Source organism: Glandiceps talaboti, chromosome 17 (genome assembly GCF_964340395.1).
Source record: "Glandiceps talaboti chromosome 17, keGlaTala1.1, whole genome shotgun sequence".
NCBI classification, from domain to species: Eukaryota; Metazoa; Hemichordata; class Enteropneusta; family Spengelidae; genus Glandiceps; species Glandiceps talaboti.
In genome coordinates, this window is record NC_135565.1 from 2,857,383 (window position 1) to 2,873,370 (window position 15,988).

Here is a 15,988-nt window from a genome sequence, read left to right on the forward strand (position 1 = left end):
GATACTAATCAGTCTACATTACTTGATACTAATCAGTCTACATTACTTGATATTAATCAGTCTACATTACTTGATACTAATCAGTCTACATTACTTGATATCAATCAGTCTACATTACTTGATACTAATCAGTCTACATTACTTGATATTAATCAGTCTACATTACTTGATACTGATCAGTCTACATTACTTGATATTAATCAGTCTACATTACTTGATACTAGTCAGTCTACATTACTTGATACTAATCAGTCTACATTACTTGATACTAATCAGTCTACATTACTTGATACTAATCAGTCTACATTACATTACTTGATACTAATCAGTCTACATTACTTGATACTAATCAGTCTACATTACTTGATAGTAATCAGTCTACATTACTTGATACTAATCAGTCTACATTACTTGATACTAATCAGTCTACACTACTTGATATTAATCAGTCTACATTACTTGATACTAATCAGTCTACATTACTTGACATTAATCAGTCTACATTACTTGATACTAATCAGTCTACATTACTTGATCATACTAATCAGTCTACACTACTTGACACTAATCAGTCTACATTACTTGATACTAATCAGTCTACATTACTTGATACTAATCAGTCTACATTACTTGATATTAATCAGTCTACATTACTTGATACTAATCAGTCTACATTACTTGATACTAATCAGTCTACATTACTTGATACTAATCAGTCTACATTACAGTACTTGATACTGATCAGTCAACATTACTTGATACTAATCAGTCTACATTACTTGATCATACTTATCAGTCTACATTACTTGATACTAATCAGTCTACATTCCAGTACTTGATACTGATCAGTCAACATTACTTGATACTAATCAGCCTACATTACTTGATCATACTTATCAGTCTACATTACTTGATACTAATCAGTCTACATTACAGTACTTGATACTAATCAGTCTACATTACTTGATACTAATCAGTCTACATTACTTGATACTAATCAGTCTACATTACTTGATACTAATCAGTCTACATTACTTGATACTAATCAGTCTACATTACTTGATACTAATCAGTCTACTTTGCTTGATACTAATCAGTCTACATTACTTGATATTAATCAGTCTACATTACTTGATACTAATCAGTCTACATTACTTGATCATACTAATCAGTCTACACTACTTGATACTAATCAGTCTACATTACTTGATACTAATCAGTCTACATTACTTGATACTAATCAGTCTACATTACTTGATATTAATCAGTCTACATTACTTGATACTAATCAGTCTACATTACTTGATATTAATCAGTCTACATTACTTGATACTAATCAGTCTACATTACTTGATATTAATCAGTCTACATTACTTGATACTAATCAGTCTACACTACTTGATACTGATCAGTCTACATTACTTGATACTAAACAGTCTACACTACTTGATACTAATAAGTCTACATTACTTGATACTAATCAGTCTACATTACTTGATATTAATCAGTCTACATTACTTGATTATACTAATCAGTCTACATTACTTGATACTAATCAGTCTACACTACTTGATATTAATCAGTCTACATTACTTGATCATACTAATCAGTCTACATTACTTGATCATACTAATCAGTCTACTTTGCTTGATACTAATCAGTCTACACTACTTGATACTAATCTGTCTACATTACTTGATACTAATCAGTCTACATTACTCGATACTAATCAGTCTACACTACTTAATATTAACCTGTCTACATTACTTGATGCCAATCAGTCTACATTACTTGATCATACTAATCTGTCTACATTACTTGATACTAATCAGTCTACATTACAGTACTTGATACTAATCAGTCTACATTACTTGATACTAATCAGTCTACATTACTTGATATTAATCAGTCTACATTACTTGATCATACTAATCAGCCTACATTACTTGATACTAATCAGTCTACATTACTTGATATTAATCAGTCTACATTACTTGATACTAATCAGTCTACATTACTTGATATTAATCAGTCTACACTACTTGATACTAATCTGTCTACATTAGTTGATACTAATCAGTCTACATTACTTGATCATACTAATCAGTCTACATTACTTGATACTAATCAGTCTCCTTTGCTTGATATTAATCTGTCTACATTACTTGATACCAATCTGTCTACACTACTTGATACTAATCAGTCTACATTACAGTACTTGATACTAATCAGTCTACATTACAGTACTTGATACTAATCTGTCTACATTACTTGATACTAATCAGTCTACATTACTTGATACTAATCAGTCTACATTACTTGATACTAATCAGTCTACACTACTTGATACTAATCAGTCTACATTACAGTACTTGATACTAATCAGTCTACATTACAGTACTTGATACTAATCAGTCTACATTACAAAACTTGATACTAATCAGTCTACATTACTTGATATTAATCAGTCTACATTACTTGATACTAATCAGTCTACATTACTTGATACTAATCAGTCTACATTACTTGATACTAATCAGTCTACATTACTTGATACTGATCAGTCTACATTACTTGATACTAATCAGTCTACATTACTTGATACTAATCAGTCTACATTACTTGATACTAATCAGTCTACATTACTTGATACTAATCAGTCTACATTACTCGATACTAATCAGTCTACATTACTTGATACTAATCAGTCTACATTACTTGATACTAATCAGTCTACATTACTTGATACTAATCAGTCTACACTACTTGATACTAATCTGTCTACATTACTTGATACTAATCAGTCTACATTACTTGATCATACTAATCAGTCTACATTACTTGATACTAATCAGTCTACTTTGCTTGATATTAATCTGTCTACATTACTTGATACCAATCTGTCTACACTACTTGATACTAATCAGTCTACATTACAGTACTTGATACTAATCTGTCTACATTACTTGATACTAATCAGTCTACATTACTTGATACTAATCAGTCTACATTACTTGATACTAATCAGTCTACACTACTTGATACTAATCAGTCTACATTACTTGATACTAATCAGTCTACATTACTTGATACTAATCAGTCTACATTACTTGATACTAATCAGTCTACATTACTTGATACTGATCAGTCTACATTACTTGATACTAATCAGTCTACATTACTTGATACTAATCAGTCTACATTACTTGATACTAATCAGTCTACATTACTTGATACTAATCAGTCTACATTACTCGATACTAATCAGTCTACATTACTTGATACTAATCAGTCTACATTACTTGATACTAATCAGTCTACATTACTTGATACTAATCAGTCTATATTACTTGATATTAATCAGTCTACATTACTTGATACTAATCAGTCTACATTACTTGATACTAATCAGGCTACATTACTCGATACTAATCAGTCTACATTACTTGATACTAATCAGTCTACATTACTTGATACTAATCAGTCTACATTACTTGATACTAATCAGTCTACATTACTCGATACTAATCAGTCTACATTACTTGATACTAATCAGTCTACATTACTTGATACTAATCAGTCTACATTACTTGATATTAATCAGTCTACATTACTTGATACTAATCAGTCTACATTACTTGATACTAATCAGTCTACATTACTTGATACTAATCAGTCTATATTACTTGATATTAATCAGTCTACATTAGTTGATACTAATCAGTCTACATTACTTGATACTAATCAGTCTACATTACTCGATACTAATCAGTCTACACTACTTGATACTAATCAGTCTACATTACTTGATATTATTCAGGCATTCAGTTTACATCTGGTATATAATAACGTAATTGTTTTTACATTTCCTACACTATGCTTATGGCGCTTTCCAATTGTTACTCCTAGTACAGACCTAAAGGAGCACAACAACCCTTTACAAGTCCTTATTACTGCATGGGAGCATAAAACCCTACGTTTCTTGATTTTTTTGAAAAAAGAACTAAGAATAATTGCCCTATACAATTCTGGACGTGTGTATGGGTGTGCGCAGCCGTGGTGCGGGTGAGGCTGTTAATCCATTTTGGAGAAGCCAACAATGTTATTTTCGAAGTTGTTCCAGCCAGTTAGAGTTCAATGAGTTATGTGTATTTCTTTGCAAGTATAGCATTGGGAGTGTGTGAATGATCGCCTAGTTGATATTGTTGTACGTTTCAAGTACTATTCTACAGGGATGTCAACTTATTAGCTATTGAGTATTTCAATGCCACCGATAACTCTAACACCCTGGTCTTAAGTCGTTCCAACGTAGTTATGCAATATTGCTTAAAAACTTCCTGATTGGTACAGCTGTAATACAAACATAGTGAGAAACTCACATCTTCATCAATTCAATATATGTAGGTCGAATTTAGGTGTAGCTGTGTTGATGTCTTGAAGATTAAGATGGAGTCATGTTAATGTAATGTATTAAGGTCGAGACTGATGTGCATTGTCCCCCGATGAAGACTGATGTGCATTGTTCCCCGATGAAGACTTATGTGCATTATCCGATGAAGACTGATGTGCATTGTCCCCCGATGAAGACTGATGTGCATTGTCCCCCGATGAAGACTGATGTGCATTGTTCCCCGATGAAGACTGATGTGCATTGTCCTCCGATGAAGACTTATGTGCATTGTTCCCCGATGAAGACTGATGTGCATTGTTCCCCGATGAAGACTGATATGCATTGTTTCCCGATGAAGACTGATGTGCATTGTTCCCCGATGAAGACTGGTGTGCATTGTTCCCTGATGAAGACTGATGTGCATTGTTCCCCGATGAAGACTGATGTGCATTGTCCCCCGATGAAGACTGATGTGCATTATTCCCCGATGAAGACTGATGTGCATTGTCCCCCGATGAAGACTGATATGCATTGTTCCCCGATGAAGACTGATGTGCATTGTCCTACGATGAAGACTGATGTGCATTGTTCCCCGATGAAGACTGATGTGCATTGTCCCCCGATGAAGACTGATGTGCATTGTTCCCCGATGAAGACTTATGTGCATTGTTCCCCGATGAAGGCTGATGTGCATTGTCCTACGATGAAGACTGATATACATTGTCTCCCTATGAAGACTGATGTGCATTGTTCCCCGATGAAGACTTATGTGCATTGTCCCCCGATGAAGACTTATGTACATTGTTCCCCGATGAAGACTGATGTGCATTGTTCCCCGATGAAGAATGATATGCATTGTCCCCCTATGAAGACTGATGTGCATTGTTCCCCCGATGAAGACTGATGTGCATTGTCCCCCGATGAAGACTGATGTGCATTGTCCTACGATGAAGACTGATGTGCATTGTCCTACGATGAAGACTGATATGCATTGTCTCCCTATGAAGACTGATGTGCATTGTCTCCCTATGAAGACTTATGTGCATTGTTCCCCGATGAAGACTGGTGTGCATTGTTCCCTGATGAAGACTGATGTGCATTATCCGATGAAGACTGATGTGCATTGTCTCCCTATGAAGACTGATGTGCATTATTCCCCGATGAAGACTGATGTGCATTGTCCCCCGATGAAGACTGATATGCATTGTTCCCCGATGAAGACTGATGTGCATTGTCCTCCGATGAAGACTTATGTGCATTGTTCCCCGATGAAGACTGATGTGCATTGTTCCCCGATGAAGACTGATATGCATTGTTCCCCGATGAAGACTGATGTGCATTGTTCCCCGATGAAGACTGGTGTGCATTGTTCCCTGATGAAGACTGATGTGCATTGTTCCCCGATGAAGACTGATGTGCATTGTCCCCCGATGAAGACTGATGTGCATTATTCCCCGATGAAGACTGATGTGCATTGTCCCCCGATGAAGACTGATATGCATTGTTCCCCGATGAAGACTGATGTGCATTGTCCTACGATGAAGACTGATGTGCATTGTTCCCCGATGAAGACTGATGTGCATTGTCCCCCGATGAAGACTGATGTGCATTGTTCCCCGATGAAGACTTATGTGCATTGTTCCCCGATGAAGGCTGATGTGCATTGTTCCCCGATGAAGACTGATGTGCATTGTCCTACGATGAAGACTGATATACATTGTCTCCCTATGAAGACTGATGTGCATTGTTCCCCGATGAAGACTTATGTGCATTGTCCCCCGATGAAGACTTATGTACATTGTTCCCCGATGAAGACTGATGTGCATTGTTCCCCGATGAAGACTGATATGCATTGTCCCCCTATGAAGACTGATGTGCATTGTTCCCCCGATGAAGACTGATGTGCATTGTCCCCCGATGAAGACTGATGTGCATTGTCCTACGATGAAGACTGATGTGCATTGTCCTACGATGAAGACTGATATGCATTGTCTCCCTATGAAGACTGATGTGCATTGTCTCCCTATGAAGACTTATGTGCATTGTTCCCCGATGAAGACTGATGTGCATTGTCCCCCGATGAAGACTGATGTGCATTGTTCCCCGATGAAGACTTATGTGCATTGTCTCCCTATGAAGACTTATGTGCGTGTTCCCCGATGAAGACTTATGTGCATTGTCCCCCGATGAAGATTTATGTGCATTATCCGATGAAGACTGATGTGCATTGTCTCCCTATGAAGACTGGTGTGCATTGTTCCCCGATGAAGACTGATGTGCATTGTCCCCCTATGAAGACTGGTGTGCATTGTCTCCCTATGAAGACTGATGTGCATTGTCCCCCGATGAAGACTGATGTGCATTGTTCCCCCGATGAAGACTTATGTGCATTGTCCCCTATGAAGACTGCTTTCCCTAATAGATGTTATTATGTAAACTCCACTTAGGGATTTTTTATCTTGATATGATCTTCGCCTTAAGGTCAATTCGATATCAAACATCATTGTGCACCGTTGTACTTTGTGTTTTTAATTACACATACCTATTTTAGTTGTTAATACCCTCCAGACCACATCAACATGTTTTCATACCATAATTAACGTGCTAAATAAAATCGTTAATTTTTACGTTTTCCTCAATCAAAATAATCCATCTTTATTAATTATTTCATGCTTTCTCAATCTTATTTTAAACACATCTTATATATCTCTGCTTTCCAAAGGATAATGTTAAAGTAATTTGAACTTTACTCCATTTTATTTGTTTGGCTTCTCAAACAAGCGAGCATGAAGTATTTGTTGGATGAGCGTAGAAGTACTCCTCAAGGCACCTTAATAGTGTTTGACCATGACCATGACCTCTATCAAATTATGAATACTATCTTTTTAACATCATACAGCTCACCATTTGGTCGGCGATAAGTTGTTGATATGCATGTTAAGATCAAATGTGATTTCAAAAAACCACCAGGGGCTCTAATCCACATGCTGTCATTTCTAACTTAGTCATGTTCGAATTGATAACGTGCTAAGAAAATGCCAGTTACCGAAGTGTACTTTTTGTGTAAGGAAAGGTTATCGCGCAGTTGTATCCAAATTATTTACTTTATCGGATATCGAGTAATGTACTGCTGCATTTTTGTTTGCATCATTTATTCATAATACTTAGTCAATACTGTTGTCAATGGCTATCATTTGTCGGTCAATTCATTAATCAGTGAGTTAAAAAACCTGTCCGTCCGTCCGTCCGTTCATTTGCCCGCCCGCCCACCCACCCGCCCGCCCGTCCATCGGTCCGTCAGTCCGTCCGTCCGTCCATCCGCCCGTCCGTCCGTCCGTCCGTCCGTCCGTCAATCAATCAATCAACCAATCAACCAACCAACCACCCAAGCAACCAACCAACAAACTAACCAATCAACCAATCAATCAATCAATCAATCAATCAATCAATCAATCAATCAATCAATCAATCAATCAATCAATCAATCAATCAATCAATCAGCCAGTGAGCCTGTCTGTCTGTCAGTCCGTCTGTTTTTCTATTTATTTATTTGTCTGTCTGTCTGTCTGTCTGTCTGTCTGTCTGTCTGTCTGCCTGTCTGCCTGCCTGCCTGCCTGCCTGCCTGCCTGCCTGCCTACCTACCTACCTACCTATCTATCTATCTATATATCTATCTATCTATATATCTATCTATCTATCTATCTATCTATCTATCTATCTATCTATCTATCTATCTATCTATCTATCTATCTATCTATCTATCTATCTATCTATCTATCTATCTATCTATCTATCATGTTCGTGATTAAAAAACGCGTGTCATCCAAATCTTATATATGTAGTTTGTTATTTGAATGATACATTTGTTAAAGTATGGTTTAAATTTGAGATAATATGTTACATACAGCTCTAATAAAGTGCATTTGTCATAGAAAGCCTGGTGATATATATTTTAATTGAAATGACCTATCAATGTCATTATTTTAGGCAACATCTAAAGAATCTATGCTTTGAATTCCATATGAATCCATATATATATATATATAGCTTGGGATTCGCCAATATGGAAGACACTCAGTTTAAATGTGGTGTGTTATACGAGTCAGGTCCCATGTGAGTGAGGATTTATATACACACCGACACATCGCTGACTTGGAGACACCTAAAACATTAATGTTCCAAACTACAACTAACCACAACCAATTAGTTGAAACACAAAGAAAACACATGGCAAGTATGCAACTTTAAAACTTTGAGCCTGTACAATCGACATGGTCTTCAAGTTGATAGCCGCCAGTAGCTTAGATATTAAGAGGGTGCACATGGTGATTCCCTCTGAACAAGATCGATCGTTCTTTTCTAGTTCGATACGAAAAGTAAAGTTAATAATTACCCAATACCTGTCCATGCTAGGACGATTTTTCTTATGCACCTCTCTGCCCAAAAAAATATCGGTTACAATGGCTTTGACAGAGAAAAACATCTTCGTTTCCCTTTTAGCACAGGACAACCCCTTTTAGTAATCTTTGACTTCAAAGGCTTCATCGAAGTAATCATTTCTAGTGATTCGACAGGCAATCAATAACCTATCTACCCACTCCTCAATCATCGTACCAATAACCAATTAAATGTTACCAACAAAATGCATTTTCAATGTACTCTTCACACTACAACAGTCACAACGATCTTACTAAAGATTGTAGTTACGATAACGGTATAGCTATAAACAGACTATGTAGACACCAGACTAATCGATGATTCAGCCTATGATAATAACCTTTTAAAGCAGATCAAACCAAACACTATATGTTGAGAGTAAATGTAAATTACTTCTTCTTCGCGATACTAAAGGAAGTGAATAATAATCATTAAACAGATTGACCGGTTTCTCTATATTCCGTTACTCTTTATATACACAAGCCATTTGTTCATGATTATGCATACTGTAACTTAGAGAGAGACCCACCGAAGAAGAGGTCTCTTCCAAGTATTTGTGTTAGAACTGTATTATTTATTCAATATATATATATATTACGCTCTGTCACTGCAGTATAGAGCACTGTCTTAGCAGATTGATACTCACCGAGTTATATATATATATATATATATATATATATATATATATATATATATATATATATATATATATATATATATATATATATATATATATATATATATATATGTGATTTCAAAGTGCCGCCATGAAAACAAATACATTCTTTATTCCACCATGTCAAACCTCAACGCATCACATCCGGGTACCAGTTCTTCTGCGAGTTCGAATTCAATCACTTGAATTTCCGTTAAAATTTAGTCGTCCGAAGATCGCATTCAAGCGTGAAACTCTGAGTAACGGCTTCGTACCATAACTTGTGTATTTTATTATATATATATATAATATATATATATATATATATATATATATATATATATATATATATATATATATATATATATATATATATATATATATATATATATATATATATATATATATATATATATATATATAATAGATATATAATATCGTAAACAATATAGTTCTGACCCAAATATTTGGTCTCCAGTTTTGTCTTTCCCGTCGAGAGAGCTCATCAGCTACATCGTTTGTGGTAGACTGGTATCATATGTGGTAGACTGGTGTATATATATATTTGTGTGTATGTATGTATGTATGTATGTATGTATGTATGTATGTATGTATGTATGTATGTATGTATGTGTGTGTGTGTGTGTGTGTGTGTGTGTGTGTATGTATGTATGTATGTGTGTGTGTACGTATGTATGTATGTATGTATGTATGTATGTATGTATGTGTGTGTGTGTGTTTGTGTGCATTCCTCTCACATTTCTAAAATGCAATGTGTGTAAATTAGTTGTCATTGAATGTACTTGTCTTAACAATCATTTGTCTTAACAATCTTAACAAAACCTTATTGAAAAAATATAAGATAATATGTGCAACCGAGAGTGCAGCACATGTGTGTACGTGTATGTACGTATGTGTGTACACTTCATGTATGTACGTATGTGTGTACACTTCATGTATGTACGTATGTGTGTACACTTCATGTATGTACGTATGTGTGTACACTTCATGTATGTACGTATGTGTGTACACTTCATGTATGTCTTCTGCCAATTATCAATACACTTGGGGTTTTTCCTTATGTATAACGTAGATAAAGGCGTCACGCTGAGGACAGATGTTCGAAGTTCAACACATAGCAAAGCGGTTCTAGACGCGTTGCCCCACCCCGGTCTGTTACTCCCCGGCCCGTTGCCCACCGGCCCGTTGCGCCCCCCCCCCCCGGCCAGTTGCCCCCTGGTCATTTCGCTAGCCGGCCTATTCCCCCCATAACATATCAACATAGTCGACATCGTCAAATTGGTTCTGCATGCGGGTGTAGATGGCATTTCCCGTTTCTCCAACATATATTATTTGTCTACCCTTGTCACATTGTATATCAGATAACTTTTGTTGTTTTGCAGTTTATGTGTCTGAAGATTGTGTATTTTTGTGTTGTTTGGGCCTGTAAATTCTGTCGTCATCATTTGCTTGCACATCGTGATGCTTTGCGTTGGTGTGATCCTGTTTCTTGTTTGTTGAAAAATATGTTATGTTTCTGGTAGATAAGGATAGATTCCAGATCTTGGCCTTTTTTCTCCATATGATCATTGGTTGTTGGGGGAAAGCTAGTTTGCAACTTTGTGATTTGTGCAGGATGTTAACGTATTTTTTTTCAGCATCTGTGGTATCTCGGGCAGTGCGTTGGTGTATGTTACGGGGGAAATTACTCTTCCTTCATGCTTTGACGTAGTAGATCTTGTCTGTTGATTTTGTCTACTTTCTTCAGTTGTTGTTCTGTATTGTCTTTGTATCCCCCTTCCACATAAAAGGTTCTTGATTTCTCTCCGTTCTTCTACATAATCTTCGTTGTTTGAACATATTGTTTTAGCCATCTGTATGGTATAAACATTTAGAATCAGTCACGTGATAGGAAAATAGAATGACTACTTCCCTAGGGAAATAGTTCCATCAACTTTTACATGGTCACGTGACCACCGCGCGTTCACAGCAGGTCAAAATGGCGGCTTCTGACGATGTCGTCTGCCACCGCGAGTTCACAGCATGAGGCATATTATAAAACACATATTGCCTGGCCTATATTCGGGCTATAGCACCCGTTCATTACCCCCTCGTGACTGTGAGTTACCACAATCACATGCCTTTGGCCTCGGGAAATAACATGTGATTCTGGTAACTCACAGTCCCTCCGGTGTAATAAACGGGTGCTATAGCCCTCATGGCCAGTCAATATGTGTTCAATATCATATGCTTTGAATTAAGGCAATAACAATACTTCCGTTAAAATATTCATTTATGGTGCTGATTATTTTATCACCCAATCATTTGAGTATTGTATATTTTATGTTTATAAGAATTTAATGGAATAATAAAATTATGGATTCATTCTTTGGAAGTTGGAGCTGAAGGCAACAGCTAGGCCTAGACTAGGAGCTTCAATCTGCTCCGTGGCCACTTCTAAATGATCCAGGTTAACCATGAACATTATGTGTAGTTTGAGCTAATTCCCCAAAAGTCAAAGTCGATCCCGTGTACAGAGTGGAGAGAGAGAGAGAGAGAGAGAGAGAGAGAGAGAGAGAGAGAGAGAGAGAGAGAGAGAGAGAGAGAGAGAGAGAGAGAGAGAGAGAGAGAGAGAGAGAGAGAGAGAGAGAGAGAGAGAGAGAGAGAGAGAGAGAATATTGAAGGAGGGTTACGTTAACAGTAGAGGTCTCCCCCTTAATTTGTTACAATATCATTCGTTGGTGGTGTTTGTATTTTACGGTTGTCTAGTGCTTGTTTACAGGTTGCCATGCCCTCCATCCTCGGTACACTTGGATACGGGGCTCGAACATCCACGCAAAAGAGGATGGCTCCCTCAGGAAGGGGTCCTTTAATTTCCTTTTGTATCCGTTTCAAGAACTTTGGATGTGTCTCTAATAAAGCTGTCGAGTTGTGTAGCAGTTTCTTCAAGTTCATCCTCGGCGTATTCAGCATGATTTTTCTGTTACGTGTCTTATTCCACTGATGGTGGTATTGGTTAGCCTGTTTTAAGCATTTTGGGGTTAGCGTTTACTTTTCCAGGATTTGTGTTCTTCACTTTCATGTAGATCATATATATATATATATATATATATATATATATATATATATATATATATATATATATATAGTTTTGGTAGTACTGGAACTCTTTCTTGGTTGTAACTCGGAGTTTCACGCATAGTGCGATCGTCAGACAACTCTGCGCTCTGCCACTGCTGTATAGAGCACTGTCTTAGCAGATTGATACTCACCGAGTTATATATATATATATATATAGTCATTTGATATATATAGATCAGATTGCTATCATTTTAATGTATTTCCAATATTCAGTTGTACTACCTATCATGTGTATAATGCATGAAGATATTGCCTGCGTAGGTTGTAATCAGTGTATTAAAATTTAATAATACACACACACGAATGTATCGATACAAAATAGACGTATTTGTACATCATTTGGCGGGATAATGTATAGAAAATGGTGACGAACAACATAAAATAATGGAGTCGATTAGTACGTGGACGTTTATTTACAGTAAAAGACGAGTGTGTATCATTTTGTGGGCATGACGCATAACAGTGCACACATGTTGCCAGATAATGGAAAACTTCAAAATAAATGTTAGTGAACGATAAGTTATTGTCACCGAAGCGAAGCGTGACGCAGATTAGCTTTAAAAAGGGGCGAGGGCAGATGATATCGTACGTAATCATGGCAACAATTAACCTAGTCAATTAGTAACATTGAACGCTAGAAAGATCAATTGACAATACTTGTTAGTTGTTATCATCATATCTCGTTTCCCATTTATGTACATGCAGACGACAGATGCATATAATCCGACAGATAACTTAAAACCACCCACAATATTTTATCTTCATTATATGAAATATTTAAAACATCCTTTACAAATCTTTCTTTTTATCGGCAGAGGAAAAAACGACGTAAATTATTGAAAGAGAGAGGCCGTTACGGTTGAGAAACTAGTATCAGACGACTGCATTACTATTGTGTTAAAAACTACTTCCTGACGTAATTACCATTTCTTACCTCACATTCAGATGTTTAATTACTAGTTTCATATTGTTGTCGTATTTTTATTTTCATTTTTACGTCTTGGGACAAACACAGTAATTACAAATGTATGACATTGGTCTTTTTCTTCCAAGGCGTATCCCCAAGCTGTAAGAATGAAAATAAAAATACGACACACTGTTCAATCTAATAAATTTGCAAAAAGAAACCGTCAAGTTTTGTTAATATTTGACATTCAATAATGATGGATGTTTTGGTATAGTTGTCTTTATTAATGGTAAGCAAATGCCTGCAACTACCTGCCTTCAAAGGTATTTAACAAATGTACCTTGTCCATACAAAACCACCCTTATACATTTGCGAACACGTTTGGGAACGAACTTTACGAGTTTGACCTTAAACAATCACTTTCCGACAAGCCTGTTTGTCACACTATGTTGTACTATTGTTCATATGTATATGTAACCTCACACACACACACACACACACACACACACACACACACACACACACAGCAGTTTCATTTTTACTTTAATATATATAAACAGTAAAGTGTTTCCGGCCAAGATGTTTCACTCAGGCTTCGCTGAGCTGCCGATTAGTAGGCCCAATCCATCATATACTAGTTATCGTTTATGTCCAGTCACGTATATATATACATACTCATGTGTAAGTGTGTTACTGAAGAGAACAGTGCTCGATGCAATATTAATAGCAGAACATTATAGACTTAATTCAAAAGAATAAGGATGTTATAAGTCGTTACTCGGAGTTTCATGCTTCCTTAGTGATCATAAGGCGACTGATAAAATTGGGATTGACAATGTTGATATGACCCTCTTGTTACGTAATATATACGTAATCATTTACATGCTGTCTGATGATATTATATATATATATATATGTGTGTGTGTGTGTGTATATATATATACTCTCCCTCAAATATAGTTAGATTACATGAAAGCAATGATTGATATTTAGTCATTGGTACGTTAATTTAATTTAAGTTATTTTGGGAAGTCTCAATAACCCTATCTTGGTACCTCATATACGACTTCAAAACTATCCATTTGCTAGAGCACTAGAACCTACTGACATGCCATAAATTTGATGACACTCAAGGGGATATGCCCTATTTCATTAATTATATAAAGACAGAGACGATTTAGTTGACACATGAGACTACTCGTCACTCAAGTCGTAACCTCTGTCTACTTGTATTTACATTAATTATGATAACTGTTATTGATAATGAAATGAACTTGTGTGTTTCTGACAGTGTTTGAATGTCAATAAAAATGTGTAAACTTGTAATATTATTGACGTGTTCGATCAAGGTATGTATGTATGTATGTATGTATGTATGTATGTATGTATGTATGTATGTATGTATGTATGTATGTATGTGTCTGCTTGTCTGTTGTCTGTGTCTGTATCTGTACGCACGCGCATTAGTACTAACATAGAATCGTGTTATGATATGTAAACTACGATTAAATATAACCAGATATGAAGTAATCGTAGTCTCGTCTATTACTTTCCATTGACAATAATAATGTCGGTTATGATTAATACGCATACATTTCACTCGAAATTATATCACATAGGGCCGCACTCACACAGTATACATCCACGATATATCTGCTGTCATTAAATTTCATTCTGATACAAATTTGAGCAGGTAAGAATAGAATATGCAATCCACGGAATCATATGAGGAGCATTGCGAAGTAACTCTAACATTAATTCCATGGGATTATATATTTATCACACAATTATGACAATCCCGATATTTTTCTACAATTTTGAATCGAATGTTATGATTACCGCAACGTTTCATCGCACTATATTCTTCATCGCGTATCAAAATATAATATCTAAGGCACCACTTATACGTGTTAATATATTATACAACAGCAGTATTAGTCTAGGACTAAGCTTAGCTTAATCTCACTGCTTCTATAAATTCGCCTACAAATGATGTTGAAGCATTGTTCCATTTAACACTTAAATAACGAGTGACATATGCAAATTCGACAAGTAGGTGTTTGAGATCTAAAACATGTGATCCTTCTACGAAATGAGTAGTTGTGAAACTTGATGACTGCAATGAATATAGTAGGACATACTTCCAATTATAGAGAGCTGACGCAATTAGGAACTGGATTTTGGAATTAGGTATTCATACGTGTGTTGAGTCAAATTATATCAGATATTCGGCAAATTATATCAGATATTCATGAAATCATATCATATATACATCAAATTATAACAGATATTCAGCAAATTATATCAGATATTCAGCAAATTAATCAGATATTCGGTAAATTATATAAGATATTCAGCAAATTATAACAGATATTCGTCAAATTATAACAGATATTCAGCAAATTATATCAGATATTCATCAAATTAATCAGATATTCGGCAAATCGTTTGTTTTAAA